This window comes from Megalobrama amblycephala, linkage group LG23 (genome assembly GCF_018812025.1).
Source record: "Megalobrama amblycephala isolate DHTTF-2021 linkage group LG23, ASM1881202v1, whole genome shotgun sequence".
NCBI lineage: Eukaryota > Metazoa > Chordata > Actinopteri > Cypriniformes > Xenocyprididae > Megalobrama > Megalobrama amblycephala.
In genome coordinates, this window is record NC_063066.1 from 3,187,587 (window position 1) to 3,195,029 (window position 7,443).

The 7,443-nt window shown below is 36.8% G+C and overlaps 1 long non-coding RNA gene across 1 annotated transcript; it reads left to right on the forward strand.

Moving 5' to 3' along the window:
* The first annotated feature begins 1,884 nt into the window (after window positions 1–1,884).
* Window positions 1,885–3,642, forward strand: LOC125258714. The gene is made up of 3 exons (XR_007182674.1): window positions 1,885–2,302; window positions 3,059–3,112; window positions 3,371–3,642. It is a non-coding gene; the product is annotated as an uncharacterized LOC125258714 (long non-coding RNA).
* Window positions 3,643–7,443: the final 3,801 nt, after the last annotated feature.

Here is a 7,443-nt window from a genome sequence, read left to right on the forward strand (position 1 = left end):
TTGTGAGTGAAGAGGACGTGGTTTGAAAGAAGACTTGCTGGTTGATTGCGCTGTTCTTTAGTTAGAACAGCATGGAGGTCTAGATCTTGAGGGTTCTGGAAGGTGATGTTGCAGTTTCCTTGCGGTGTATAAACCAGAGCTTCTGTATGGCTGAACCTGGAGAGACCGGCCTCCAAAGCCCTGATACCAGGACCGCAAGAACTGCTGAGACCACATGGAAAAAGCTCATTCAGGTTGACAGGACCACCTGTGCAGCAAAGAAGAAAGTTGCCTGCATTCTTGAAGCTGTCCGCTGCATTTACCCAGTCCCTTACAAACACAGATAGACGGTAGTAACCACGGTACGGGCAGAGGACGTTACATGTGAGTTGATCTGGCTCGGTCTGAATGGCCAAGCATTTCTCAGCTAAAGTCTTGTCCAGGTCCTTATTGCTCAGTTCACACAACATCATAAGTGGTCTAGTAGTCTTTAAAACTAACTTAAAGCATCCAGACTCTAGAAAAATGATATCATTCCCATATTCACAAGGCTTGAGTCCTAAACTCATAGCGTCTGGTTGCAGGCACCAGGACACGTAGGGATTCTCTGGCAGCTCTTCTGAGGTTTTGGGTGTTGGACATTCCAACTGGAAGGAACAAACCCAGCTGAATGCTTTGGAAGTGTTTCCAGGTCGAGCAAAAACCCTGACCTCATATGTGCCAGACTTTGTGGGCATGAGGCGCAGCTCCATGCTGTGCCGGGTGCTTGTGAGGAGGCCGGTGGAGTTGCTCAGCTGTTGTAGTTCATTGCCACTAGGCTGGGAAATCTGATAGGTGAAATCGACAGGCTGAGGGAAACTCATCAATACCGTCGCCTCGCCGTTCTCTGTGGCATTTGAATGGTAAAGGTGTCAGTTACTCACAGCAGTACATCAATTGATTAATCAATGACATGAAACTCATCTAGTAGATTATTCAAGAATACACTACAGATGCAAATCAAACATAGAACTCTTTTATGATGAGCATGTTTTTAGTTTCTGAATTAATTTTTTTTGGTGCATAAAGTAATGTCAAGGTCAATCATAATGAAGAAGAAGAAGAAAAAAGCCTCATTAAAGGGATAGTTCACCCAAAAATGTCCCATGATTTACTCACCCTCAAGCCATCCTAGGTGTATATGACTATCTTCTTTCAGACGAACACAATCAGAGTTATATTAATAAATATTCTGGCTCTTCCAAGCTTTATAATGGGAGAGAATTTTTTTTTCTTTGTAGATCTAGAAAGTGTTAACAACTGTACAAAGTTTCATGTCATTTGGACAAAGAGAACATTTTATTTTATTTGAGCAAACGTCGTTTGGGGTCTGTGCAGACCCCAAAGACCCTATAAGGGTTAATATAACTCTGATTGTGTTTGACTGAAAGAAGAAAGTCATATACACCAAGGATGGCTTGAGGGTGAGTAAATCATGGGATAATTTTCATTTTTGGGTTCATTTATTTATTTATTTTTTGAATAAATTTTGATTAAGTAGTCTGGCATAATCATTATTATTGTTTGTTAGGAATAAAATACAAAACTACCAAAGTTATGCAGTACAACCAAAATGCAAAATGCAAAAAAAAAAAAAAAAAAAAAAAAAAATGATAGAGATGTTACTTCAGGTGTTACTTCAGGTTGTAAAATGTTGTGTGGCTGGGCAGAAAAACATTTTATTTTTTATTTTTATTTTTTATTTTAAAACAAAAATATATTTCGTGATATTTGTTTAAAAATTATATAATTATTTATAATTTACATTAAATTGTTTAATTACTATTTAGTCCTTAAAGTTTTACCATTTCTCAGAAATTTAGAGTTCCTTTCTAAGAACTTGAAATGAGTCACCTGTAACTATCAGGAAGTGTTTTGGGTGAATGAGGGTTAAGTTCAGCCTGTAGAACTCAGAAGTTTTCAGCACCCTCTTCTCAAACTCTTCAAGCTCAATGGGGCTCTCCAAGAGCTGCCACTCCTCCTCATCAGGATAGTGAGAGTTAATGAAGTTCTCAGGGTCCGTCAGGAAATAAAACTCCTCATATCTGAAATTGTATTTCTGTTTTAGACATGCAGCATGTGATTGTCATGATCACAGCATGCAGTAATGTGTATATAACTGTACATCTGAAATTAATATATAATATGTAAAAATCCTGTCTCACCTCTTTATGAATGCTCTGTTGTCCAGGTCCACTCTTCCAGCGCCCCAGCAGGCATCCAGCAAGTACCAGTATCCATCCAGAAACACTGCATTCCACATGTGGCTGGATTTAGTGTTCTGGTAAGTCTGACCCTGCCAGTAACCAACGCCTTTACCATGACCCGACACCTCTCTGCACTCAATACCAGCTTCCCTGAACAGATAGTGGGATTAGACCATCATTCAAATTCAGTGTGGCAAGTTGTTGCAGTACAGACTGCATGCAAAAAAAGTGTGTATTAGTCCGAAACCTCAACACTGGGCATCACAATTTTATTGAACAAAAATATTTTCTTCTTCTTTAGGGGTATTGGTCATTACCACTGCCACTCTTTTTGAATATTTTGTTTAATTATTGATCTAATTTAGTTTTTTCAAATACTTTAAACTCAGTATCGTTGATTATTTTACCAACTGATCTGCTATTTCATCCTTTAACTCCTGTGTAAGCCAGATTTTATATCTCTTTTCATATTTTATAGAGATTTTCTTCTCTCATACATATAATTGAATATAGCCTATGTCTTCTCTAATGGATTGATATGCTGGCATAGATTCTGAACAGATAGCTAATTACTCTAGCTGGTCTAACATCTTCAATCAATGAATGCACAACAACATTTTAGCGCATAGATGGAGAAAACATAAACCTTACAAGCATCACAATGACAGTTTCACATGCATGTGCGAAAACCTTCTCGTGCATTATGCAAAAGTCTTGAAATATTAAAAATGTCACTTTAGGGGCTCTGTAGCAAACAAATGATGCTGGAGTTTTTCTCAGAACAATTAATGTAATGAGTTTTAAGTGTTTTTTTTTTTTTTTTTTTTTTTCAGATGTACTGTACAGTTCCCACAAGTTCATACAGTTGTCAATCAGAATAACCACAGGTGTGTGGGTCATCACATAATATGAAAATGATCTATTATCTTATTTTTAAACAGTATATGTCTTGTTTTATATTGTATAATCTAAATGTGTGAAATGTTTTGATGGAAGAATGTACTGTCTGTCTTGCGATTTGGTTTGATAATTTGTTATCTAACACTATAACATGTATAACTTTTTAAGTGTAGAGTGTCAAAACAGTTCTGTATACCCCCATCTATACTCATTTCTAAATTGCTTACCTGCACATCTCTAAACAGACGCTGGAGTAACCAGAGCACACACCTCGTCCGGTCAAAATGACCAGCTCAGGTGAGCAAACCTTCTCAGTGAGGCCCAGATATCCTTCCACATCATACTCTACAGGTAACAGACAAAACAGTATCTCCTAACAATAACTTAGTGTTATCGAATCAGACAGTTTTCCATGAACTTTTCAAGTTCTGCCACTTAAACATTCAGAATTATTTTTTTTCATACATCAGCTAATGGTACACACTACAAAATGCTGGGTTAAAAACAACCCAAGTTGGGTTGAAAATGGACAAACCCAGCACTTGGGTCATTTTAAAGGGTTAGTTCACCCAAAAATGAAAATTCTGTCATTAATTACTCACCCTCATGTCATTCCACACCCGTAAGACTTTTGTACAACACAAACTAAGATATTTTTGATGAAATCCGATGGCTCAGTGAGGCCTTCATTGACAGCAAGGTAATTAACACTTTCAGTGTCCAGAAAGCTACTAAAGACATATTTAAGTTCATGTGACTACAGTGGTTCAACCTTAATGTTATGAAGCGATGAGAATACTTTTTGTGTGCCAAAAAAACAAAATAATGACTTTATTCAACAATATCTAGTGATGAGCGATTTCAAAACACTGCTTCATGAAGCTTTACAAATCTTTTGTTTCGAATCAGTGGTTCGGAGCCACGTGAACTATTGAAATTTCGAAATGTTTCGAAACACTTATGACGGAACGAAGCCTCGTTTACTGAAATCACATGACTTTGGCAAATTGATACACGCTCTGAATCACTGATTCGAAAAGCCATCGGATTTTATCAAAAATATCTTACCCAGTGAATGGGTTGTTTTAACCCAGAAGTTGGGTTAAATGTTTGTCCAACATGCTGGGGAGTTTTATTTAACCCAACTATTGTTTAAAAATTACTATATTGCTTACTTAAAATGAACCCAAAATATGTTGGAAATTAATGTTTATTAATATGTTTAATAAATAGACATGTATTAATGAGTTTAATGAATAACAATTAAACAATAATAAAAAATAAAAAAAATTAATTGCTTATTAATAAATGTTCACTTTTTAATTATTATTGTTGCCTCTAGTAATTATTTGTCTGATTTTTAATTTCCAACCTATTTTAGGTTAATTTTAAACCAGACATATAGTCATTTTTAAGCAATAATTGAGTTAAATAAAACTGCCCATCAGGTTGGGCAAACACTTAACCCAACCGCTGGGTTTGTCCATTTTCAACCCAACTTGGGTCATTTTAGGGCGTTGTTCCAACACATGTCATACTGTCTGTTTCTTTATTACAATAATGATTCCTATTCAGTGATTCAATCATTATTATTTTAAGGCAGATGATTCTAATAAGATGAGCAGAATAGGACATCATAAACAGAAATATCCGATACTGGTCCAATAATTTAGAGCCGATATAGTGAATTAAATCCTGCTATGGTGTTTCAGCATCACAGCTCAATTTATATCAAGCTTTTATTGTTTAGAGGAAAAGGACAATTAAATCAATCAAAAAAAGCAAACTGTTGCAAGCAGATGTGGAAAATGCCCTTGAGTATGTGCATATGAAAGAAAGACTGATACTGACCAATGTTGTGGCAAAGCCAGATCCAGATGGCACGCAGTTTGTCTAAATCACCCATTGCCCCCTCCGTGATTGTCTGGGTGATTGCTTGCACCGAAAAGATCCGCTTGATTCTAAACTGCAAATTACAAATCCAAATAAACGCATATCAAACTAATCTCAAAAGACTTCTGATCTCTCTCACCTCTCTTCCAGTGTTGATTGCATGTGCGTCAAACTTGCGGAAGACCTCAGGGTTCGGAATTAGGTCCTTTTGAAGTTTTCTTAGTTTTCCTGAGGCAGTGGTTGATGTCTTCCTCGAATCTTCCTCTTTCATCACTGTGCTCTTCATTAATCTATGAGTACAGATTTTTTTACTGTCCTCAGACAGTTGGCGTTTAGCCAGTGACCTCTGTTCATCTCTATCCATCATTTCCCATTTTTCAAACACAGAGCTCCTGATTGGCTCTTTTGCATTGACCGATTGAGGTCCTGCTGTCATTCTACCTGTTTTGCCATCAGTGATTGATGACCCACCAATCTTTAACTTCCACTCTTTATGCAGAACTACACTGACAGCATCTTCCTTTGGGATATCTTCAGTCTGTTCTTGTTTAGATTGAGTCGTCTTCGCAGCTTCCTTGCAATTGTGTTTGCTTTGTTGCTCATGTCCCAGGGTCAGCCGTGAGGTCAGAGTGTAAACACGGGTCTCCCCTGATGCCTCGGAGATGCTGTTGTTCATTTTGTAGCTGTGAAGGTCACTGGGGTCAGTGTAGAGGTGAACAAAGCCTTTCAACACCAGACACGTGTAAGATGCCAGTAACCTCTTTCCTTCACGTCCTTCACTGTTTGTGCTCTTGTACTCCAGACATGAATGATGATACAAACTGTGAGGCTTGTTGAGCAGAGGTGAGCTTTTACTTTTCTAAGCAATTAGACTTGCTATTTTCACCTGGTGGATGATGACAACGGGGAAAATAAATCAAATAAGCTTGCACTGAAAGAGTGACTGAACCATATCTAAAGAATATAATAAAGGGTACATTGTAGAACAAACGTCAAAGTATCATCGTTATGTTTGCCATAACTTATAAATTGAAAAATATAAAACTCCACAGGAAAATCTCGAAGGAACCAGTGACGAATTAGATTTCTGGGTTCTGGTGTCATACCTGCACCACTCTGTAAACGCAGTGCTGTTTTGTGTATAGGGGTAACCACTGTATTTCTACTTTTCCATAAGTGGCACTTACTGTCAGAGAGTGAATTCGGATTTTAATTAAGCTCGTTTTTGTTCAGAGTAATTATATACATTGCCCTCCAAAAGTTTGGAAACACCCTAGTATAGGGGATTTTTGGACAATATTGGCATGAATCCTTTTTCATTTGTTATAATTTTGCACTGATAAGGGACAACACAAACTACGAAAACATATTTTATTGCATAAACAGTTTATACATGGAAAAAAACTTAAATTTTCAATTCATTAAAATATCCAGCATTAGCAGCTATCTGACCTAAACTGGGTTCTGATTGGTTCATTGTATTCTAAACGTAATTGGCAATCAATTGTTGAAGGTATTAAGGTGTTCTGACCCAAAAATCTATTACAAACCTGGGCCAAGTTTAAACCAGCTGGCAAAGGGGCATGCCTGACTTTGACAGGTATATATTGGCATTATTATGTAATCAAAATGAAAATTATTATTGCTGGTCTTCAATGATAATGTCAAGTTACTGTAATGTATTTGCACTAAACAATTATAAGGATTTATGCTGCTATCGTCCAAAACCACACTTTGCCAGGGGTGTTTCCAAACTTTTGGAGGGCAGTGTATATCATACATAATCATTTATTAGGCTGAAATGTGAGGTTTGAGATGTATCATTTTATAAAAAATTTTGTTTTTGTCATTTCATATCAATTCATATTGTTGAGGATTTTATAATAAGTGTTCATGTCTAAGCCTGAGCAGTAATAGTTGTTGTTAATCTTCTGCTTTGAAGTTTTACGGTGGCATTTGGAAATGGAACAGTTCTGTAATAGATGAGTCAAGAAACCAAAGAAAAAAAGAGAGAGTTTGCAGCAAAACCCTATTGCAATTATTTTAAAACAAAAGGGTCAAGAGCCCAACTAAAACAAACGCAGAGTTTGCAGGTGCGAATTTACATCTTAATTTTTGAATAGGCAAGCATTCACATTTTCTTCATACAAAGATCATATATATGAAATTATATCAAGTGTAATTACAAAAAAAGCCTTATGTAAATGGCACATAGAAGAAATCCCTAATCCCTATTGTGACAAACCCATGTTCTTGTCCCTACATATATACCTGACAGGTGCTCTCAGACATGTGTGCAATTACACTCCACTTTCAGTACTGTGGTAATCAAGTCTTTTTGAAGGCACTTTGATAGCTCCATCTCACTCAGTGCGTAATGAATAAATGCACTCCTTACAGGTATGGCAATTACTGGACTAGCGAA